General features: G+C 39.5%; 1 pseudogene; it reads left to right on the top strand.

Moving 5' to 3' along the window:
- Positions 1–23,131: 23,131 nt before the first annotated feature.
- Positions 23,132–24,697, top strand: LOC140709604 (transcription initiation factor TFIID subunit 11 pseudogene; annotated as a pseudogene).
- The last annotated feature ends 314 nt before the right edge of the window (positions 24,698–25,011 follow it).

The following is a 25,011-nucleotide window of genomic DNA, read 5'->3' as shown; positions in this document are numbered from 1 at the left end:
CTACTCAGGAGGCTGAAGCAGGAGGATCACTTGACCCCAGGGGTTGGAGGCTGCAGTGAGTTATGATCATGCCACTGCACCCCAGCCTGGGCAACAAGCAAGATCCTGTCTGTAAATAAATAAATAAATAAAATAGAAATAAAAAATAAAGGGGCTTGGGGTTGTCGAATTCCTACCATATTCTAAGCACTATGGTATATGATGCTGTGGCTATGTCCTCCAGTTTGATCATTCTGGTCATTGTTCCCATTTCACAGACGAGGAAACCAGGGCTTTGAGAGGCTAGGCAGTTTTCCTACTCACGCAGCTAATGAACGGCATATCTTCTTTCTGCTCAATTCAATTCCACAACATCAAGCATGTCACATTCTGTGATTCTAAGATTCTTTGCTTTAATGGTCCTATAAGTGATGCTTTTTTCTTTTTTTTTGAGACAGAGTATCACTGATACCCAGGCTGGAGTGCAGTTGCACTACATCTCACTGCAACCTCTGCTTCCCGGGTTCAAGTGATTCTCCTGCCTCCGCTTCCTAAGTAGCTGGGATTACAGGCACACGCCACCATACCCAGCTATTTTTTGGACTTTTTGGTAGAGATGGAGTTTTGCAATGTTGGCCAAAGTGGTCTTGAACTCCTGACCTCAGGTGATCTACCCACCTCAGCCTTCCAAAGTGCTGAGATCATAGGTGTGAGCCACCATGCCCAGCCCCTGTGAATGATTCTAAAGTTGCAGTGTTCACAGACTGCATAGAATGGCTGTGCAGGAATAGAAAGGTTGCAAAGGGGGACGGAGAATATGAGGTGGTAGAAGGAACAGAGAAATTACAAAATCGGTCATTCATTGGGTCCCCTGGCCCCCAAATGAAACATCCTCCCTCCCTCCCTCTCTCCCTCCCTCCCTCCCTCCCTTCTTTCCTTCCTTCCTTCCTTCCTTTTCTTTCTTTCTTTCAACAGTCTTGTTCTGTCAACCAGACTGGAGTACAGTGGCACGATTTTGGCTCACTGCAATTTCTGCCTCCCGGGTTGCAGTGATTCTCTTGCCTCAGCCTCCCGAGTAGCTGGGATTACTGGCACGCACCACCACTTCCAGCTAATTTTTTGTGTTTTCAGTAGAGTCAGGGTTTCACCATGTTGGCCAGGCTGCTCTCGAACTCCTGACCTCAGGCCATCCACCCGCCTGGGCCTCTGAAAGTGCTGAGATTACAGGCGTGAGCCAACGCGCCTGGCTTTCTCTGCATTTCTGTCGGGCAGCCATGTGACCTGAGAAGAACTCCCTTGTGAGACAGGATTTTTCTCATTTCCTGGCTCCTAATTTAAAATGTCTAAACTAGTTGGCTGGCTCTGCCTGAAGTGGGTGGAGTGGGGACGAAAAGGTAGAATCAATCACTCCATTTGAAACTGCATCTGCTGAAAAGATGTCACGAAGAGGTGGGTAGGACCAGAGTTCTGTTTACCCAAGCACTTCTCCTAGGAACCGCTGGCCCATTTTTTGTTTCTTGGCTGCAACCTGTTAAAGATGCCAAGCAGGGCCTTCCAGAGCCTGGTCAGGGCACTGAGTCCCTGCCAGCTGTCCACCGATTCTTCTCCTTTTACATTAGAATGCATTTTACAACTTGATTAAGTGCCTGCCTGTTGCCAATGCTAGGCTGAGTTTCTAGGTTGCAGCCTCTGAAAGTTTCCTTATTAAGGGCATTTACAAAATAATATCCTAGTGGGGAGCTGCCAGGAGATATTTGAAATTCCAGTTATTTCCATGGGACAGTCAATGTAAGTTTTCCCCAGCTGGAATTGATTTGGCTGGAAAACAGAGTCCTTGATACACACTTGTAAAAGTAATTTATTTGGGGGGGCAGAGCAAGATGGCCGAATAGGAACAGCTCCAGTCTCCAACTCCCAGCGTGAGCAACACAGAAGACCGGTGATTTCTGCATTTTCAACTGAGGTACTGGGTTCATCTCACTAGGGAGTGCCGGACAATTGGTGCTGGTCAGCTGCTGCAGCCCGACCAGTGAGAGCTGAAGCAGGGCGAGGCATCACCTCACCTGGGAAGCGCAAGGGGAAAGGGAATCCCTTTTCCTAGCCAGGGGAACTGAGACACACAACACCTGGAAAATCGGGTAACTCCCACCCCAATACTGCGCTTTAAGCAAACAGGCATACCAGGAGATTATATCCCACACCTGGCCGGGAGGGTCCCATGCCCACGGAGCCTCCCCCATTGCTAGCACAGCAGTCTGCGATATCACGGCAAGGCAGCAGCGAGGCTGGGGGAGGGGCGCCCGCCATTGCTAAGGCTTAAGTAGGTAAACAAAGCCGCTGGGAAGCTCGAACTGGGTGGAGCTCACAGCAGCTCAAGGAAACCTGCCTGTCTCTGTAGACTCCACCTCTGGGGACAGGGCACAGTAAACAACAAAAGCAGCAGAAACCTCTGCAGACGCAAATGACTCTGTCTGACAGCTTTGTAGAGTGCAGTGGATCTCCCAACACGGAGGTTGAGATCTGAGAAGGGACAGACTGCCTGCTCAAGTGGGTCCCTGACCCCTGAGTAGCCTAACTGGGAAACATCTCCCACTAGGGGCAGTCTGACACCCCACACCTCACAGGGTGGAGTACACCCCTGAGAGGAAGCCTCCAAAGCAAGAATCAGACAGGTACACTCGCTGTTCAGCAATATTCTATCTTCTGCAGCCTCTGCTGCTGACACCCAGGCAAACAGGGTCTGGAGTGGACCTCAAGAAATCTCCAACAGACCTACAGCTGAGGGTCCTGACTGTTAGAAGGAAAACTATCAAACAGGAAGGACACCTACAGCAAAACCCCATCAGTACGTCACCATCATCATCAAAGACCAGCAGCAGATAAAACCACAAAGATGGGGAAAAAGCAGGGCAGAAAAGCTGGAAATTCAAAAAATAAGAGCACATCTCCCCCTGCAAAGGAGCGCAGCTCATCGCCAGCAACGGATCAAAGCTTGACGGAGAATGACTTTGACAAGATGAGAGAAGAAGGCTTCAGTCCATCAAACTTCTCAGAGCTAAAGGAGGAATTACGTACCCAGCGCAAAGAAACTAAAAATCTTGAAAAAAAAGTGGAAGATTTGATGGCTAGAGTAATTAATGCAGAGAAGGTCATAAACGAAATGAAAGAGATGAAAACCATGACACGAGAAATACGTGACAAATGCACAAGCTTCAGTAACCTACTCAATCAACTGGAAGAAAGAGTATCAGCGATTGAGGATCAAATGAATGAAATGAAGCAAGAAGAGAAACTAAAAGAAAAAAGAAGAAAAAGAAATGAACAAAGCCTGCAAGAAGTATGGGATTATGTAAAAAGACCAAATCTACGTCTGATTGGGGTGCCTGAAAGTGAGGGGTAAAATGGAACCAAGTTGGAAAACACTCTTCAGGATATTATCCAGGAGAACTTCCCCAACCTAGTAGGGCAGGCCAACATTCAAATCCAGGAAATACAGAGAACGCCACAAAGACACTCCTCAAGAAGAGCAACTCCAAGACACATAATTGCCAGATTCACCAAAGTTGAAATGAAGGAAAAAATCTTAAGGGCAGCTAGAGAGAAAGGTCGGGTTACCCACAAAGGGAAGCCCATCAGACTAACAGCAGATCTCTCGGCAGAAACTCTCCAAGCCAGAAGAGAGTGGGGGCCAATATTCAACATTCTTAAAGAAAAGAATTTTAAACCCAGAATTTCATATCCAGCCAAACTAAGTTTCATAAGTGAAGGAGAAATAAAATCCTTTACAGATAAGCAAATGCTTAGAGATTTTGTCACCACCAGGCCTGCCTTACAAGAGACCCTGAAGGAAGCACTAAACATGGAAAGGAACAACCGGTACCAGCCACTGCAAAAACAAGCCAAAATGTAAAGACCATCGAGGCTAGGAAGAAACTGCATCAACTAACGAGCAAAATAACCAGTTAATATTATAATGGCAGGATCAAGTTCACACATAACAATCTTAACCTTAAATGTAAATGGACTAAATGCTCCAATTAAAAGACACAGACTGGCAAACTGGATAAAGAGTCAAGACCCATCAGTCTGCTGTATTCAGCAGACCCATCTCACACGCAGAGACATTCATAGGTACAAATTAAAGGGATGGAGGAAGATTTACCAAGCAAATGGAGAACAAAAAAAAGCAGGGGTTGCAATACTAGTCTCTGATAAAACAGACTTTAAACCATCAAAGATCAAAAGAGACAAAGAAGGCCATTACATAATGGTAAAAGGATCAATTCAACAGGAAGAGCTAACTATCCTAAATATATATGCATCCAATACAGGAGCACCCAGATTCATAAAGCAAGTCCTTAGAGACTTACAAAGAGACTTAGACTCCCATACAATAATAATGGGAGACTTCAACACTCCACTGTCAACATTAGACAGATCAACGAGACAGAAAGTTAACAAGGATATCCAGGAATTGAACCCATCTCTGCAGCAAGCAGACCTAATAGACATCTATAGAACTCTCCACCCCAAATCAACAGAATATACATTCTTCTCAGCACCACATAGCACTTATTCCAAAATTGACCACATAATTGGAAGTAAAGCACTCCTCAGCAAATGTACAAGAACAGAAATTATAACAAACTGTCTCTCAAACCACAGTGCAATCAAACTAGAACTCAGGACTAAGAAACTCAATCAAAACCACTCAACTACATGGAAACTGAACAACCTGCTCCTGAATGACTACTGGGTACATAACGAAATGAAGGCAGAAATAAAGATGTACTTTGAAACCAATGAGAACAAAGATACAACATACCAGAATCTCTGGGACACATTTAAAGCAGTGTGTAGAGGGAAATTTATAGCACTAAATGCCCACAAGAGAAAGCAGGAAAGATCTAAAATTGACACTCTAACATCACAATTAAAAGAACTAGAGAAGCAAGAGCAAACGCATTCAAAAGCTAGCAGAAGGCAAGAAATAACTAAGATCAGAGCAGAACTGAAGGAGATGGAGACACAAAAAACCCTCCAAAAAATCAATGAATCCAGGAGTTGGTTTTTGAAAAGATCAACAAAATTGACAGACCGCTAGCAAGACTAATAAAGAAGAAAAGAGAGAAGAATCAAATAGACACAATAAAAAATGATAAAGGGATATCACCACCGACCCAACAGAAATACAATCTACCAACAGAGAATACTATAAACACCTCTACGCAAATAAACTAGAAAATCTAGAAGAAATGGATAATTTCCTGGACACTTACACTCTTCCAAGATTAAACCAGGAAGAAGTTGAATCCCTGAATAGACCAATAGCAGGCTCTGAAATTGAGGCAATAATTAATAGTCTACCAACCAAAAAAATCCAGGACCAGATGGATTCACAGCTGAATTCTACCAGACGTACAAGGAGGAGCTGGTACCATTCCTTCTGAAACTATTTCCATCAATAGAAAAAGAGGGAATCCTCCCTAACTCATTTTATGAGGCCAACATCATCCTGATACCAAAGCCTGGCAGAGGCACAACAAAAAAAGAGAAGTTTAGACCAATATCCCTGATGAACATCGATGCAAAAATCCTCAATAAAATACTGGCAAACCGGATTCAGCAGCACATCAAAAAGCTTATCCACCATGATCAAGTGGGCTTCATCCCTGGGATGCAAGGCTGGTTCAACATTTGCAAATCAATAAACATAATCCAGCATATAAACGGAACCAAAGACAAGAACCACATGATTATCTCAATAGATGTAGAAAAGGCTTTTGACAAAATTCAACAGCCCTTCATGCTAAAAACGCTCAATAAATTCGGTATTGCTGGAACGTACCTCAAAATAATACGAACTATTTATGACAAACCCACAGCCAATATCATACTGAATGGGCAAAAACTGGAAAAATTCCTTTTGAAAACTGGCACAAGACAAGGATGCCCTCTCTCACCACTCCTATTCAACATAGTGTTGGAAGTTCTGGCTTGGGCAATCCGGCAAGAGAAAGAAATCAAGGGTATTCAGTTAGGAAAAGAAGAAGTCAAATTGTCCCTCTTTGCAGATGACATGATTGTATATTTAGAAAACCCCATTGTCTCAGCCCAAAATCTCCTTAAGCTGATAAGCAACTTCAGCAAAGTCTCAGGATACAAAATTAATGTGCAAAAATCACAAGCATTCTTTTTTTTTTTTTTTTTTTTTTTTTTTAGACGGAGTCTCGCTCTGTCGCCCAGGCTGGAGTGCAGTGGCCGGATCTCAGCTCACAGCAAGCTCCGCCTCCCGGGTTTACGCCATTCTCCTGCCTCAGCCTCCCGAGTAGCTGGGACTACAGGCGCCCGCCACCACGCCCGGCTAGTTTTTTGTATTTTTTAGTAGAGACGGGGTTTCACCGTGTTAGCCAGGATGGTCTCGATCTCCTGACCTCGTGATCCACCCGTCTCGGCCTCCCAAAGTGCTGGGATTACAGGCTTGAGCCACCGCACCCGGCCACAAGCATTCTTATACACCAGTAACAGAGAGCCAAATCATGAAAGAACTTCCATTCACAGTCACTTCAAAGAGAATAAAATATCTAGGAATCCAACTTACAAGGGACGTGAAGGACCTCTTCGAGGAGAACTACAAACCACTGCTCAGCGAAATTAAAGAGGACAAAAACAAATGGAAGAACATTCCATGCTCATGGATAGGAAGAATCAATATCGTGAAAATGGCCATACTGCCCAAGGTAATTTATAGATTCAATGCCATCCCCATCAAGCTACCAATGAGTTTCTTCACAGAATTGGAAAAAACTGCTTTAAAGTTCATATGGAACCAAAAAAGACCCCACATCGCCAAGACAATCCTAAGTCAAAAGAACAAAGCTGGAGGCATCACGCTACCTCACTTCAAACTATACTACACGGCTAGAGTAACCAAAACAGCATGGTACTGGTACCAAAACAGAGATATAGACCAATGGAACAGAACAGAGTCCTCAGAAATAATACCACACATCTACAACCATCTGATCTTTGACAAACCTGAGAGAAACAAGAAATGGGGAAAGGATTCCCTATTTAATAAATGGTGCTGGGAAAATTGGCTAGCCATAAGTAGAAAGCTGAAACTGGATCCTTTCCTTACTCCTTATATGAAAATTAATTCAAGATGGATTAGAGACTTAAATGTTAGACCTAATACCATAAAAAGCCTAGAGGAAAACCTAGGTAGTACCATTCAGGACATAGGCATGGGCAAAGACTTCATGTCTAAAACACCAAAAGCAACGGCAGAAAAAGCCAAAATTGACAAATGGGATCTAATTAAACTAAAGAGCTTCTGCACAGCAAAAGAAACTACCATCAGAGTAGGGCTAATATCCAGAACCTACAAAGAACTCAAACAAATTTACAAGAAAAAAACAAACAGCCCCGTCAAAAAGTGGGCAAAGGATATGAACAGACATTTCTCAAAAGAAGACATTCATACAGCCAACAGACACATGAAAAAATGCTCATCATCACTGGCCATCAGAGAAATGCAAATCAAAACCACAATGAGATACCATCTCACACCAGTTAGAATGGCAATCATTCAAAAGTCAGGAAACAACAGGTGCTGGAGAGGATGTGGAGAAATAGGAACACTTTTACACTGTTGGTGGGATTGTAAACTAGTTCAACCATTATGGAAAACAGTATGGCGATTCCTCAAGGATCTAGAACTACATGTACCATATGACCCAGCCATCCCATTACTGGGTATATACCCAAAGGATTATAAATCATGCTGCCATAAAGACACATGCACACGTATGTTTACTGCGGCACTATTCACAATAGCAAAGACTTGGAATCAACCCAAATGTCCATCAGTGACAGACTGGATTAAGAAAATGTGTCACATATACACCATGGAATACTATGCAGCCATAAAAAAGGATGAGTTTGTGTCCTTTATAGGGACATGGATGCAGCTGGAAACCATCATTCTTAGCAAACTATCACAAGAACAGAAAAAACACCGCATGTTCTCACTCATAGGTGGGAACTGAACAATGAGATCACTTGGACACAGGAAGGGGAACATCACACACCGGGGCCTATCATGGGGAGAGGGGAGGGGGGAGGGATTGCATTGGGAGTTATACCTGATGTAAATGACGAGTTGATGGGTGCTGACGAGTTGATGGGTGCTGACGAGTTGATGGGTGCAGCACACCAATATGGCACAAGTATACATATGTAACAAACCTGCACGTTATGCACATGTACCCTAGAACTTAAAGTATAATAATAATAATAAAAAATAAGAAAACTACAGGTCAATATCTGTCATGAATATTGATGCAAAATTTTTCAACAAAATACTAGCAGAAACATTCAAAACTATTGTAAAAAGATCATTTATCATGACCAAGTGAAATGTATCCCAGGGATGCAAGGATGATTCATCATATGCAAGTGAATCACTGTGAAACATCACATCAGCAGAATGAAAGAAAAAACCATATAATCATACTGAAAAAGCATTTAATAAAATTAAACATCCCTTCATGATAAAAACCCTCAAAAAACTGGACATAGAAGGAACATACCTCGGCATAAAAAAAAGGGGGGCCATATACAACAGACCCACAGCTAGTATCATCCTGAATGTGGAAAAAGTCAAAGCCTTTCCTGTAAGATTTGGAACACGACAAAGATACACACTTTCACCATTATTATTCAGCATAGTACTGAAAGTCCTAGCTAGAACAATCAGACAAGAGAAAGAAATAAAGGGCATCCACATTGGAAAAAAAGGAAGTCAAATTATCCTTTTTTTTTTTTTCTTTTTAATATGGAGTCTCACTCTGTTACCAGGCTGGAGTGCAGTGGTGCAATCTCGGCTTACTGCAACCTCTGCCTCCCGGGTTCAAGTGATTCTCCTGCCTCAGCCTCTCAAGTAGCTTGGACTACAGGTGCCCGCCACCACCACTCCTGGCTAATTTTTTGTATTTTTAGTAGAGACGGGGTTTCACCATGTTGTCCAGGATGGTCTCGATCTCTTGACCTCGTGATCCACCCACCTCGGCCTCCCAAAGTGCTGGGATTACAGGTGTAAGCCACCACACCTGGCCTGAAATTATCCTTTTTTAAAGATGATATATGCTTATATTTGGAAAAACCTAAAGACTCCACAGGAAAACTATTAGAACTGATAAATTCAGTAAAGTTGTAGGATAGAAAATCAACATGCAAGCATCATTAGCATTTCTATATGCTAACAGTGAAGAATAAAAAAAAAAAATCAAGAGATTAATACCATTTACAATAACTACAAATGAAATAAAATACCTAGGAATTAACAAAACCAAAGAAGTAAAAAATCTCTACAATAAAAATTATAAAATGTTAATGCAAGAAATTGAAGAGGACATGAAAAATGGAAAGATATTCCATGTTCATGAATTAGAAAAATCAATATTGTTAAAATGCCCATATTACCCAAAGCAATACGAAGATTTAATGCAACCTCTATCAAAATATCAATGACATTATTTACAGAAATAGAAAAAGTTGGTTACCATCTTTGTTGTTTGCACAACTCAGCTGTTCCAGCCTGGAGGGTCTGGAAAGCCCAAGCCAACTAGGGTGAAAGCAATACCCCAGCACAGTACAGATGCTCTACAAAAGTGTGGCCACGATGCTTCTTTTAAACAGGGACCTGATCCCATTCCTCCTCACTGGGCAGAACCTCCCACCTGGGGCCTTCGGCCACCTCTGCCATTGTTCTCTGGCCTGCAGAGATTTGAAAATTCTCTGGGAGGAAACACTCAAAGGGAAAGGGGTAGGCCTTCCTCTTTGCTGTTTGGACAACATAGCAGTTCCAGCCTTTGGGTTTTGGAAAGCCCAAGCTGAGCAGGGGTGGAAGCAGCACCCCAGCACAGCACAGCAACCACACAAAAATGTGACCAGGCTGCTTTTTCAGGTGGTCTCTGACCCCTTTTCTCATCACTAGGTGAAGCCTCCCAACCAGGATCTCCAGCTAACCCCACCAGTGTTCTCTGGCTGACAAAGATTTCTGGCATCTCTGAGATGGAGTTCCCAAGAAGAGAGGCAGGCTACCATCTTTACTGTTTGAGTGACTTAGCCATTCCAGCTTTCAGGGTTCAGGGTATCCAAGGCAACAAGGGGCTGAAGTGGACCCACACACAGCACAGCTGCTCTACAAAAATATGTCCAGACTATTTTTTAAGTGGGTTGCTGATCCCATTCCTCCTGACTGGTGAGACCTCCCAACCCAGCTATCCAGCCACCTCCTACAGGTGTATTCAAGCCAGCAACAAGTTTGTACTTTCCTGAGATAGAGCTCCAATGAGAATGGACAGGCTGTCATCTTTGCTGTTTTGCAGCCTTCACTTGGCGATACCTTCAGATACTCTAAAATCTGAGGTGTCTAGGGACTAGAGCAGACCCAAGCACACTGCAGCAGCTCTACAGAAAAGTGGCCAGGCTGTTAAAAGAAAAAAAAAATACAAAGGTCAGAAACCTCAAAGACTGAAGGTAGATAAGCCCACAAAGATGAGAAAGAATCAGTACAAGAATGCTGAAAACTAAAAACTCCAGAGTGCCCTCTGTCTTCCAAATGACCACCTCACCTCTCCAGCAAGGATATGGAACCAGACTGAGGCTGAGATGGCTAAAATGAGAGAAGTAGAATATAGAACGTGGATAGGAACAAAGTCCACTGAGCTAAAAGAGTACATTGTAATCCAATGCAATGAAGCTAAAAATTATGACAAAACACTGCAGGAACTGACAGATAAAATAGCCAGTAGAGAGAAGAACACAACTGATCTGACAGAGCTGAAAAACAAAACACAATAATTTTGTAATGCTATCACAAATAGTAATAAAATAACCCAAGTGGAGGAATGAATTTTGGAGCTTGAAGTCTGGCTTTCTGAAATAAGACAGGCAGACAAGAATTGAGAATAAAGAATGAAATTGAATGAACAAAACCTCCAAGAAATAGCAACAGATGGCTGTACCTGGAAGAGATGGGAAGAGTGGAACCAATTTGGAAAACATATTTTATAATATCATCCACGAGAACTTCCCCAACCTAGCTAGAGAGGCCAACATTCAAATTCAGGAAATGCAAAGAACCCCAGTAAGATACTCCATGAGAAGATTATTCCCAAGACACATAATTATCAGATTATCCAAGGTCAAAGTGAAAGAAAAAAATGTTAAGGGCAGCCAGAGAGAAAGGTCAAGTCAGCTACAAAGGGAAACCATCAGACTAACAGCAGAACTCTCAGTAGAAACTCTACAAACAAGAAAAGATTGGAGGCAAATATTCAATATTCTTAAAGAAAAGAAATTCCAACCTAGAATTTCATGTCCAGACAAACTAAACTTCATAAGCAAAGGAGAAATAAGATCATTTTCAGAGAGGCAAATGCAGAGGGAATTTGTTACCATCACACCTACTTTACAAGGCTCCTGAAGAAAGCACTAAATAGGTAAAGGAAAGACGAATACTAGCTACTACAAAAACATACTGAAGTATACAACCAGGGACATGAAAAAGCAGCCAAACAAACAAGTCTGCAAAACAACCAATACCATAATGACAGGATCAAATCCACACATATCAATAGTAACCTTAAGTGTTAATGGGCTAAATGCCTCAATTAAAAGACACAGAGGGGTAAGCTAGATAAAGAACCAAGAATCATGGGTATGCTATCTTCAAGAGACTCATCTCACATGCAGTGACACACATAGGCTCAAAATAAATGGATGGAGAAAATCCAAGCAAATAGAATATAGAAAGAAGCAAGGGTTGCAATCCTAGTTTCTGACAAAACAAACTTTAAACCAGCAAAGATCATAAAAGACAAAATAGAGCATTACATAATGGCAAAGGGTTCAATTCAACAAGAAGATCTAACTATCCTAAATATACATGCACCCAACACAGTAACACTCTGATTCATAAAGCCACTTCTCAGAGACCTCCAAAGAGACTTAGACTCCCACACAATAATAGTGGGAGACTTTAACACCCCACTGAAATATTAGATAATCAAGACAGAAAATTAACAAAGATATTCAGGACTTGAACTCACCACTGGATCAAATGGACCTCATAGATATATACAGAAAACTCCATCTAAAATCATCAGAATATACATTCATTGCCACATGGCACATACTCTAAAATTCATCACATAATCGGAAGTAAAACACTCCTCAGCAAATGCAAATGAGCTGAAATCATGGCATTCTCTCAGACCACAGCACAATCAAAATAGAAATCAAAACTATGAAATTCATTCAAAATCACACAATTACATGGAAATTGAATAACCTTAGCTGAGTGTGGTGGTGCACACCTGTAATCCCAACTACTTGGGAGGCTGAGGTAGTAGAATTGCTTGAATCCAGGAGGTGGAGGCTGCAGTGAGCCAAGATCTCACCACTGCACTCCAGCCTGGGCAACAGGGCAAGACCCTGTCTCAAGAAAATAAATAAATAAATAAATGGTATAACCTGTTCCTGAATGACTTTTGGGTAAATAAAGGAATTAAGGCAGGAGATCAAAAAGTGTTTTTAAACTAATGAGAAAAAACAATACAATATACCAGAATCCCTGAAACGCAGTTAAGGCAGTGTTAAGAGAGAAATTTATAGCAGCAAATGCCCACATGAAAAAGAAAGATCTCAAGTTAACAACCTAACATCACAACTAAAAGAATTACAGAACCAAAAGCAAACAAATCCCAAAGGTAGCAGAAGACAAGAAATAACAAAAATCATGAAGGGGTGGCCTGCCCCTCCACACCTGTGGGTGTTTCTCGTAAGGTGGAACGAGAGACTTGAGAAAAGAAATAAGACACAGAGACAAAGTATAGAGAAAGAAAAGCGGGGGCCCAGGGGACCGGCGCTCAGCTTACAGAGGACCCACGCCGGCACCGGTCTCTCAGTTCCCTTAGTATTTATTGATAATTATCTTTACCATCTTAAAGACAGGGGAGTGGCAGGACAATAGGATCAAAGAAAAAAGAGGAAATCGGCAGTAAGACATATGAACAAAAATCTCTGTGACATGAATAAGTTTAAAGGAAAATGTTGTGCCTTGAGATGCATATGCAGACATCTCCATAAACCTTTTAGTAGCATTGTTTCAGTCTATCACATGGGGAGAAACCTTAGACACACCTAGCTTTCCTAGGCAGAGGTCCCTGCGACCTTTGGCCGTGTACGTGTCCTTGGGTAGTTGAAATAAAGAGAATGGTGATGACTTTTAACCAGCAAGCTGCCTTCAGACATTTGTTTAACAAAGACACATCCTGCACAGCCCAAAATCCATTCAACCTTGAGTCACCGCAGCACATGTCTCTTGCAAGGACAAGGTTGGGGGTAGGGTCACAGATGAACAGTATCTCAAATACAGAACAAAGAACAAAATGGAGTCTCTTATGTCTACCCCTTTCTACATAGACACAGTAACAGGCTGATCTCTCTTTCTTTTCCCCACAAAATCAGAGCTGAATTTAAGGAGATAGAGACACACAAAAAAAATTCAAAAGATCAATAAATCCAGGAGCTGGTTTTTTGAAAAAATTAATAAAATAAATAGACCTCTATCTAGACTAATAAAGAAGAAAAGAGAGAAGATTCAAATAACACAATCAGAAATTACAAGGGGGATACTACCATTTACTCCACAGAAATACAAGCAACCATCAGAGAATATTATGAGCAATCTCTGTGCACATAAACTAGAAAATCTAGAAAGAATGAATAAATTTCGGGACACATACACCCTCCCAAGACTAAACCAGCAAGAAATTAAATCCCTGAACAGACCGATAACGAGTTCTGAAATTGAGGCAGTGATAAATAGCCTACCAACCAAAAAAAAAAAAAAAAAAAAAACCCAGAACCAGATGGATTCACAGCTGAATTCTACCAGATATACAAAGAAGATATGGTACCATTCCTACTAAAACTGTTCCAAAAAATTTAAGAGGAAGGACTCCTCCCTAACTCATTCTATGAGGCCTGATACCAAAACCTGGCAGAGATACAAATTTAAAAAAAAGTCAGGCCAATATCCCTGATGAACATCAATGCAAAAATTCTCAACAAAATACTGGCACGCGAAATCCAGCAGCATGTCAAAAAACTTATCCATCATGATCAAGTGGGCTTCATCCACAGGATGCAAGATTGGTTAAACATACACAAATCAATAAATGTGACTAAAGACAAAACCACACGATTATCTTAATAGATGCAGAAAAGGCTTTTGATAAAATTCAACATCCATTCATGTTAAAAACAAAAAACCCTCAATAACCTAAGTATTGAAGGAATGTACGTACCTCAAAATAATAAGAGCCATATATGACAAACCAACAGCCAACATCATACTGAATGGGCAAAGGCTGGAAGTTTTCCCCTTGAAAACTGGCACAAGACAAAAACACCCTTTCTCATCATCCTAGTCAACAGAGTATTGGAATTTCTGGCTGGGGCAATCAGGCAAGAGAAAGCAAAAAAGCATCAGAATAGGAAGAAAGGAAGTCTACCTATCTCTGTTTGCAGATGACATGATCCTATATCTAGAAAACCTCATAGTCTCATTCCAAAAGCTTCTTGAGCTGATAAACAACTTCAGGAAAATCTCAGGATACAAAATGGATGTGCAAAAAATCACTTTCATTTCTATACATCAACAATTGACCAAGCCAAGAGCTAAATCAGAAACAAACTCCCATTCATAATTGCCACAAAAAAGAATAAAATATCTGGGAATACAGCTAACTAGGGAAGTGAAAGATCTCTACAAGAACTACAAATCACTGCTCAAAGAAATCAAAGATGACACAAACAAATGGAAAAACATTCCATGCTCATGAAAGAAAAAGATCAATATTGTAAAAATGGCCATATTGCCCAAAGCAAATTATACATTCAATGCTGTTCCTATTAAACTACCATTGACATTCTTCATGGAACTAAGGAAAACTATTTAAAAATTCCTATAGAACCAAAAAAAAAAAAAAAAAAAAAAAAAAAAAAAAAAACCAGCCCACGTAGACATGGCAATCCTAAGCAAAAAGAACAAAGCTGGATGTATCACGCTGTCTGACTTCAAACTACAAGGCTACAGTAACCAAAACAGCAGGGTACTGGTACAAAAAGAGAAATATAGACCAATGGAACAAAATAGAGATCCCAGAAATAATACTGCACATCTACAACTATCTGATATTCTATAAACCTGACAAAAACAAGTATGGGAAAGGGATTCCCTATTCAATATATGGTGCTGGGATAACTAGCTAGACATATGCAAAAGATTGATACTGGACCCCTTGCTTACCTTATATACAAAAATTAAATACAAATTGATTAAAGACTTAATATAAAGCCCAAAACTATAAAAACCCTAGAAGACAACCTAGGCAATATCATTTAGAATATAGGCATACACAAAGATATCATGATGAAAATATCAAAAGCAATTACAACAAAAGTAAAAATTGACAAATCGGATCTAATTAAACAAAAGAGCTTCTGTACAGCAAAAGAAACTATCAACAGAGTAAAAAGACAACCTACAAAATGGGAGAAATTTTTTTGAAAACTGCATTCAACAAAGGTCTAATATTCAGCATTTATAAGGAAATTAAACAAATTTACAAGAAAAACAAACGAATAATAAAAAGTTGGCAAAGGACAGAACAGATACAGAAAATGAACAGATACTTTTCAAAAGAAGACATACATGCAGCCAATAATCATATAAAAAAAGGTCAACATCAGTGATGGTTAGAGAAATGCAAATCAAAACCACAATGAGATAGCATCTCACACCCGTCAGAATGGCTATTGTTAAACAGTCAAAAAAAAAAAGATGCTGGCAACATTGTGGAGAAAAAGGAATGCTCATACACTGTTGCTGGGAGTGTAAATTAGTTTCCCCATTGTGGAAGAAAGTGGGGTGATTCCTCAATGACCTAAAGACAGAAACACCATTCAACCCAGCAATCCCATTACTGAGTATATACCCAAAGGAAAATAAATTATTCTATTATAAAGACACATGCATATGTGTTCATTGCAGCACTATTAACAATAGCAAAGACATGGAATCAACCTAAATGCCCATCAGTGATAGACTGGATAAAGAAAATATGATACATATACATTATGGAATACTATGTAGCCATAAAATAAAGAACAAGATCATGTCCTTTGCAGGAACATGGATGGAGCTGGAGGGCATTATCCTTAGCAAACTGACGCAGGAACAGAAATCCAAATACTGCATGTTCTCACTTATAAGTGGGAGCTAAATGATGAGAACACATGGACACATAGAGGGGAACAACACACACTGGGACCTTTTGGAGGTGAACAGTGGGAGAAGGAAGAGGATCAGAAAAAATAACTAATGGGTTGTATTAGTCCATTTTTATACTGCTCTGAAGAAATAGCCAAGACTGGGTAATTTAAAAGGAAAAAGAGGTTTAATGGACTCACAGTTCCACATGGCTGGGGAGGCCTCACAATCACAGCAGAAAGCAAAGCAGGAGCAAAGTCACATCTTACATGGTAGCAGGCAAGAGTGTGTGTGCAGGGGAACTATCCTTTATAAAACCATCAGATCTCATGAGAACTAACTCACTATCATGAAACTGTCTGGGAGTAACTGCCCCCATGATTCAATTATTTCCCACTGGGTCCCTTCCATGACACATGGGAATTATGGGACCTATAATTCAAGATTTGAATGGGGACACAGGAGCCAAATCATATCAGGGATACTAGGCTTAATATCTGGGTAATAAAATAATCTGTACAACAAACCTCCAAGACACAAGTTTACCTATGTAACAAACAGAATTGTGCCTCTGAACTTAAAAGTTTAAAAAAAGAGAAAAAAGAATCCAAAAATGTATATAGAACTTCAAAAAACCCAGAATAGCCAAAACTATCCTAAGCAAAAAGAATAAAACTGGAGAAATCACATTACCTGACTTCAAATTATACTGCAGAGCTATAGTAACCAAAACAGCATGGTGCAGGCATAAAAACAGAAACATAGACCAGTGAAACTGAAAAGAAAACCCAGAAATACATTCATTCATCTACAGTGAACTCATTTTTGACAAAGGTTCCAAGAACATCCATTGGGGAAAGGACAGTCTCTTCAATAAATGGTGCTGCAAAAACTGAATATCCATGAGCAAAATGATGAAACTAGACACCCATCTCTTACTGTATACAAAAATCAAGTCAAAGTAAATTTAAGATTTAAATCTAAGACATCAAACTATGAAACTACTAAAAGAAAACATTGGGGAAACTACCCAGGACATTGAACTGGGTAAAGACTGTGATCAATACACCACAGGCACAGGCAACCAAAGCAAAACTGGGAAAATGGGATCACAACAAATTAACTAGCTTCTGCACAGCAAAGGAAACAATCAACAAAGTGAAGAGAAAACCCACAGACTGGGAGAAAGTATTTGCAAGCTACCTATCTGAAAAAGGATTAAATAACCAGAATACATAAGGAGTTCAAACAACTCTATAGGAAATAATTTAATAATCGTATTTTTAAATGGGCAAAAGATCTCAATAGACATTTTCAAAAGAAGACATACAAATGGCTAACAGGTATATGGATAGGTGCTCAACATTATTGATCATCAAAGTAATGCAAATTAAAATTACAATGAGATAATTTTTTCTCATCCCAGTTAAAATGGCTTATAGCCAAAAGACAGGCAATAACAAATGCTAGCAACGATGTGGAGAAAAGGGAAACCTCCTATACAGTTGGTGGGAATGTTTATATTAGTACAGCCACTATGGAGAACAGTTTGGGGGTTTCTCAAAAAACTAAAAGTAGATTTACCACATGATCCAGCAATCCTACTCCCAGGTATATATCAAAAATAAAGGAAATCAGTATATCAAAGAGATATCTGCCCTTCCATGTTTATTGCAGCACCACTCACAATAGCCAAGACTTGGAAGCAACCTTAAGTGTCCATTAACAGACGAATAGATAAGGAAAACGTGGTACATATACACAATGGAGTTCTATTCAGCCTTAAAATAAAAAATAAAAAAATGAGATCCTGTAATTTGCAATAATATGGATAGAACTGAAGGTCATCATGTTAAGTGAAATAAGCCAGGCACAAAAAAAAACAAATATTGCATGTTGTTACTTATCTGTGGGAGCTAAAAATTAAAACAATTGAACTCATGGAGACAGAGAGTAGAAGGATGGTTATCAGAGACCGGAAAGAGTAGTTGGGTGGGGAGTAGAAAGCGGGATGGTTAATGGGTAAAAAAAAGAGAAAGAATAAATAAGACCTAGTGTTTGCTAGCACAACAGGGTGACTATGGTAAAAAAAGAATTAATTGTACATTTAAAAATAGCTAAAAGAGCATAACTGAAACACAAAGGATATATATATGAGGTGATGGATACCCTATTTACCCTGATATGATTATTACACACTGTAGGCCTGCATCAAAATATCTCACATAACCCATAAAGTATATACCTACTATACACCCACAAAAATTAAAAATAAAAATTTTTAAAAATAAATAAAAGCACTTTGCCTTTCTCTTCTTATTTCCTTGATACTATTTCCCATAATCTGCAATCATTATGTTACTGTCACTTTTCCCTCTTTACATCCTGAATCATGCTAGCCCATGGTAGTTGCTCAAAAATACACAGTGAATAAATAATTCATCCAATTAACCCATAAGAACCACCACTGAGGGAAACCAGTGAGAATATGTACTAATAATTGTATAACTTCTTTCCCATCTCAAAGCTTTTCTGGATATTAATTTTACCAGAATTTACCTGGATCATATGGTATGATTGCTGGACACACACAGTAATATTCTCCTTAATTATATACTTCCTTAGGAGTAGCCAGTATTGAAATTCAAGTCTTCTGTCCTTTCTACACTTTGACTTTTAGAAGGGGTAGTGGGGTATGAATAGCATCTTGTATGAGTAATTTGGATGCCCATAAATATCTAGCCTTTCCTTTACTATGCTGATATTGTCTGATCATAAACATTAACAGGTGATAAAATTTTGTCTATTAGTCAAGAGATCAAAAGCCATATTTCCTGGGTTTAAATCTTCCTGATCTGCCCCTTATCAGTAGTTCCCTTAAAAATCAACTTTTTTGATCCTTGGTTTTATCAGCAATAAATTGGAGCTAATACAGCATCACACATTTCTCAGGGTTGTTATGGAAAATAGATAAGCAAATCTGTGTGAAAAGCACTTTGCAAACTTTCTATATACACTGTATAATGTAAGTTGTCATAACTATTTCAGTGTAAGCTTTTCCCCTTGGCTAAGCATAATTTGTAGCCCTCATTTCTGCTTGGAATGCAAATGTTATGGCAAGCTAGATAAATGGAAAAGTTTAATCATCACATAATGGAGCACATTAATGTGAGATGGACTGTCACACTGGCACAATTACTGCGCCTTATGTCAGTTTGGTCCCAGTGCCAATCAGGCCTTTTATATACATACTTGTGTGTGTGAATGTATGTTTCATAAATTTATTTTTATATCATTAAATACTATTTGCCAAAATGAGACAGACTCCAAAATAATGGTTTATTTCTGGGATATCTAGTTATTCATTCTTTGCCTCTAAGAGCATAAAAATACCGAACAATATTGTAATTTGTAGAACTTAACTCTTATTTACACCATCTCAACAACCAGATTTTTATTATCAAAACATTTTCATGTATTTTAAAATGATAAGGGCTAGGCCATCATCTATACCCCTTACTCATATCTCAGCAGAAACCAGCAAATTAAAGTCAGTTATGTGGTTACTCTCTCAACTGCAGCTTTGATGCTAGCAGAAATTTTGTCAAGATTCTCCACTCATCTTTTTCTTTTTCTTTACTTTTCTTTCCTTTTTTTTTTTTTTTTTTTCTTTTTTCTTGAGATGGAATCTCGCTCTGTCACCCAGGCTGGAGTGCAGTGGCGCAATCTCGGCTCACTGCAACCTCTGCCTCCCAGATTCAAGTGATTCGCCTGCCTCAGCCTCCCAAGTAGCTGGGATTATAGGCGGGAGCCATCACACCCGGTTAATTTTTGTATTTTTAGTAGAGATGGTGTTTCACCATGTTAGCCAGACTGTCTTTTGATTATAACATAATAAGCACCAGAATTAGAGACACACTGCTGGATTAGTCTGGAACCATGCAAGTCATAAAGAGTTATCCATATTTATGTAGCTTATTATACAATAAAATGTTAATGATAAACCATAATCAGATTGTGAGGTCTACGATTTTACCTCCACAGTATAAAGTAATTTACATGCTTGCAAAATTTATTCCATTTCTAACTGAAATTTTATTTTCTTGTGGAAATTTTGTATCAATATGTTTTTGCCTTTACGAGAAACAAACAAAACAAGGAAATTTGAAACTCCAGAAAATTAGAATACAGTATAACAAAGCCATGTTTCATGCAACCACTCCAATTTAAAACAGGAAGTCCATGGCTTTAAGGTAAAGAAAATAATTGATTCTAAAAAGTATACAGAATGAATAGAAAACTAGAAGTCATTAGCAATACGGTAAAGAAGATACATGACTTTGTGTCCATCGGAGGGAAAAAAGGAATCAGGTACTCCAGGAAAATAATAAAATAGATACAAGAAACATAGTTGAAACATGAAACTCATTCAAATGTGACATGATTTTGAGCAGCCCGTAGAACGTATGACAGGAGAATGTAAATGTTATCAATCTTGGCTATGTAAAACTAAAGGTAGAAATTGTAGAAGCTAGGCCATCGACATGAAAAGAAGGCTAGACACACAAACATTTGTATCTTACAACTTGGGAACGCAAGAGGTTCCCCTAGTTTATAGCTGATGAAAGTAGATTTAGGTAAATTATTTAAATTTACACATGTACTCAAGAGGGAAGTTTTTAAAAGATATAAACTATATTGGGAGGAGGTGGGGGAAAAGATGGAAAGTTTTGGTAAATGGGCTAAAGAATTTTCTAGCAAAGCAATAGATAATTCAGAAGTTGATACATTGGGGAAGAGTAATTAACATAGCAGAGTATTTACAAAATACAGACAATGCCACTAATCACTAAAGGAACTAAACACAGTTAAAAAATGTTTAACTCTGGGGAGAGGAACTGTGGTGGAATGGATCAGAAACATTGCCTTTTTTTACCAGCCCTTCTGCATTATTTAACTTTAAAATATCTTCATCAAAAGTAAGTATGACCTGCTAAAAGAAATCATAGATTATACAAATGAGTGGAAAAACATTCCATGCTCATAGGTTGGAAGAATCTCTATCTTTAAAATGGCCATACTGTCCAAAACATTCTACAGATTCAATGCTATTCCCATCAAACTATCAACATCATTTTTCACAAAATTAGAAAAAATTATCCTAAAATTCCTATGAAACCAAACAAAAAGCCCAAGTAGCCAAAGCAACTCTAAGCAAATAAATAAATAAATAAAGCTGGAGGGATAACATTACCCAACTTCAAACTATACTACAAGGCTACAGTAACCAAACAGCATGGTACTGGTACAAAAACAAATACACAGACCAATGGAACAGAGCAGAGAACCCCGAAATAAAGTCATAAATCATACACCTACAGCCAACTGATCTTTGACAAATTTAACAAAAATAGGCAAAGGAAAAATGACTCTCTATTCAATTAATGGTGGTAGGACAACAGATGAATGAAACTGGACTCCTATCTTTCACCATATACAAACATTAACTTAAGATGGATTAAAGACTTAAATGTAACACCTCAAACTATACAAATCCTAGAAAACCTAGGAAACACAATTCTGGACATCGTTCTTGGGAAAGAATTTATGAATAAGTCCTCAAAAGCATTTGCAACAAAAACAAAAATTGGTAAGTGGGACCTAATTAAACTAAAGATCTCCTCTACAGCAAAAAGAAAATATCAACAATGTAAACAAACAACCTACAGAATGGGAGAAAATATTCACAAGCTACACATCTGACAAAGATCTAATGTTCAGAATCTATAAGGAACTTAATTCAACAAGCAAAAAAACAACTCCATTGAAAAGTGGGCAAAAGACATGAACAATATGTCGCAACAAAAGACACACCAGCAAACATGAAAAAACTGCTCAAAGTCACTAATCATCAGAGAAGTTCACATCAAAACCACAATGACATACCATCTCATACCAGTCAGAATGGCTATTTTTAATAAGTCACAAAATAACAGATGCTGGTGAGGCTACAGAGAAAATGTAATACTTATACATTTTAGGGGGAATGTAAATTAGTCCAGCCACTGTGGAAAACAGTTTGGAGATTTCTCAAAGAACTTAAAACAGAACTACCATTCAACTCAGCGATCTTATTAACTGGATCCTATATATCTAAAAGAAAATAAATTGTTCTACCAAAACAAACACATGCATTCATATGTTCATTGCAGTGCTTTTCACAATAACAAATGCATGGAATATTCAATCTAGGTTCCCATCAGTGGGTGGATTGAATTTTTTAAATGTGCTACATATACACCATGAAATACTACACAGCCATTTAAAAGAACAAAATAATGTATTTTGCAGCAACATGAATGTAGTTGGAGGTCATTATCCTAAGCAAATTAATGCAGGATCAGAAAACGAAACACGGCATGTTCTCATTTACAAGTGGGAGCTAAACACTGGGTACTTATGGACATAAAGATAGCAACAATAGACGCTGGGGACTACTAGAGAGAGAGGGAGGGAGGGAGAGAGAGAGAGAGGGAGGGAGGGAGGGAGGGCCAGTGTTGAAAAACTAACTATTGGGTACTATGCTCAGTACCTGGGTGATGGGATCAGTTTTACCCAGAAACTCAGAAACATGAAATACACCCATGCAACAAACTTGCACGTGTAACCCCGAGTCTAGAATAAAAGTTTAAAATATTTTTAAAAATCGGATAAATAAAAATATTTCTTTAAAAAGTATGGATGAACTATGTTTATCAGCTGCTTGGAAGACATGTTCACCTGGATGTCTCACATCTTCCTCACACTTAAAATCTCCACATTGGTCCTGTGCAGCTCGGGGTTCCGAGCTTCTGCCTCAGATATTGCCGCGATCTCCTCTCCCCTCCAATCCTATCCGTGATGGACGATGCCCGCGAGTCGCCCTCCGACAAAGGTGGAGAGACAGGGGAGTCGGATGAGACGGCCGCTGCGTCCGGGGACCCGGGGGCTACCGACACGGATGGAATCCCAGAGGAAACTGACGGAGACGCAGATGCGGACTTGAAAGAAGCTGCAGCGGAGGAAGGCGAGCTCAAGAGTCAGGATATCTCAGATTTAACAGCAGTTGAAAGGGAAGACTCATCATTACTTACTCCTGCAGCCAAAAAACTGAAAATAGATACCAAAGAAAAGAAAGAGAAGCAGCAGAAAGTAGATGAAGATGAGATTCAGAAGATGCAAATCCTGGTTTCTTCTTTTTCTGAGGAGCAGCTGAACCGTTATGAAATGTATCGCCGCTCAGCTTTCCCTAAGGCAGCCATCAAAAGGCTGATCCAGTCCATCACTGGCACCTCTGTGTCTCAGAATGTTGTTATTGCTATGTCTGGTATTTCCAAGGTTTTCGTCGGGGAGGTGGTAGAAGAAGCACTGGATGTATGTGAGAAGTGGGGAGAAATGCCACCACTACAACCTAAACATATGAGGGAAGCCGTTAGAAGGTTAAAGTCAAAGGGACAGATCCCTAACTCGAAGCATAAAAAAATCATCTTCTTCTAGACCAAAGTCTAGAAAGGCCTGTATTACTGATGGAAGAAGTATTGGTTCCAGACTTCCTAGAAGACTGTCTGCACTGGTGCTTTAGGATCTCACCCCTCCAAGGATTCCATGATGGTTTTAACATCTTTCTCAAAACTCTGATATTTGTCACACCTAGAAAGTATGTAGCCTGGTTGATACTTGCCTTGACTAAATTTTGGGACCTCTTGGGGCATTTTGAAGTATTTAACTGTCTTGGCCAGTTGGAAGAAGATGTATGGGCCGTAGGCATCTTCTGGACAGGGGAACTGCTTTCAGAGAGAAAACCTTTCCAAGAGAGTTTTGTTTTGTTTTGTTTGAGATAGGGTCTTGCTCTGTCACCTAGGCTGGAGTTCAGCGGCATGACTACAGCCTTGAATTCCTGGACTTAAGTGACCCTCCCGCCTCAGTGTCCTGAGTAGCTAAGACTGCAGGCACGCACTACTGTGCCCAGCTAACTTATTTTTATTTTTTTAATGGAGATGGGGTCTTGCTTTGTTGCCCAGGCTGGTTGTGAACTCCTGGCTTCAAGTAATCCTCCTGCCTCAGCCTCCTAAAGTGTCGAGGGCTTTAATGGTTTCACATTGAAGTCTGAAGTTGCTAAGACTCAGGTTGTTTCTTACATCTGATTTTAAGTAGATGAAACAACCAGAAACTTACTTGTGATACTCTGCCATGAAGGATGCGGCGATGGCGGGAATAACGGAATAATTGGTGCTTGTAAACATTTAAGATTCTCCTGTGGATTCTGGTGAGTGATCATTACACTGTTTTCCAACCTGAAAAAAAATAAAATAAAATAAAATAAAATAAAATCTCCACATTGAGTTCATCATCATCATTCCCCATTAAGTACTGCCTGCTATTACATTTCTTTAATCATTCAATAACTCCTTCATTATTTATCCAAAATGAAGCACTCACATTGATGCACTCACTTTGATCCACTGTACTGAATGTTGTTAGCACAATGATGAACAAGATAGAAATGGTTCATTCACTCATGAAGTCTACACCCTAGTAAGAGAGGCATATTAAATACACACACACACACACACACACACACACACACACCCCAAAACAAAACCACCTGACAATTAAAATAATTTCAACTCTAAAAGAAACAAACA

Source organism: Chlorocebus sabaeus, chromosome 21 (genome assembly GCF_047675955.1).
Source record: "Chlorocebus sabaeus isolate Y175 chromosome 21, mChlSab1.0.hap1, whole genome shotgun sequence".
Taxonomy (NCBI): domain Eukaryota; kingdom Metazoa; phylum Chordata; class Mammalia; order Primates; family Cercopithecidae; genus Chlorocebus; species Chlorocebus sabaeus.
Note: the sequence above shows the minus strand (reverse complement) of the source record. Positions and strands in the feature narration are given on the sequence as shown.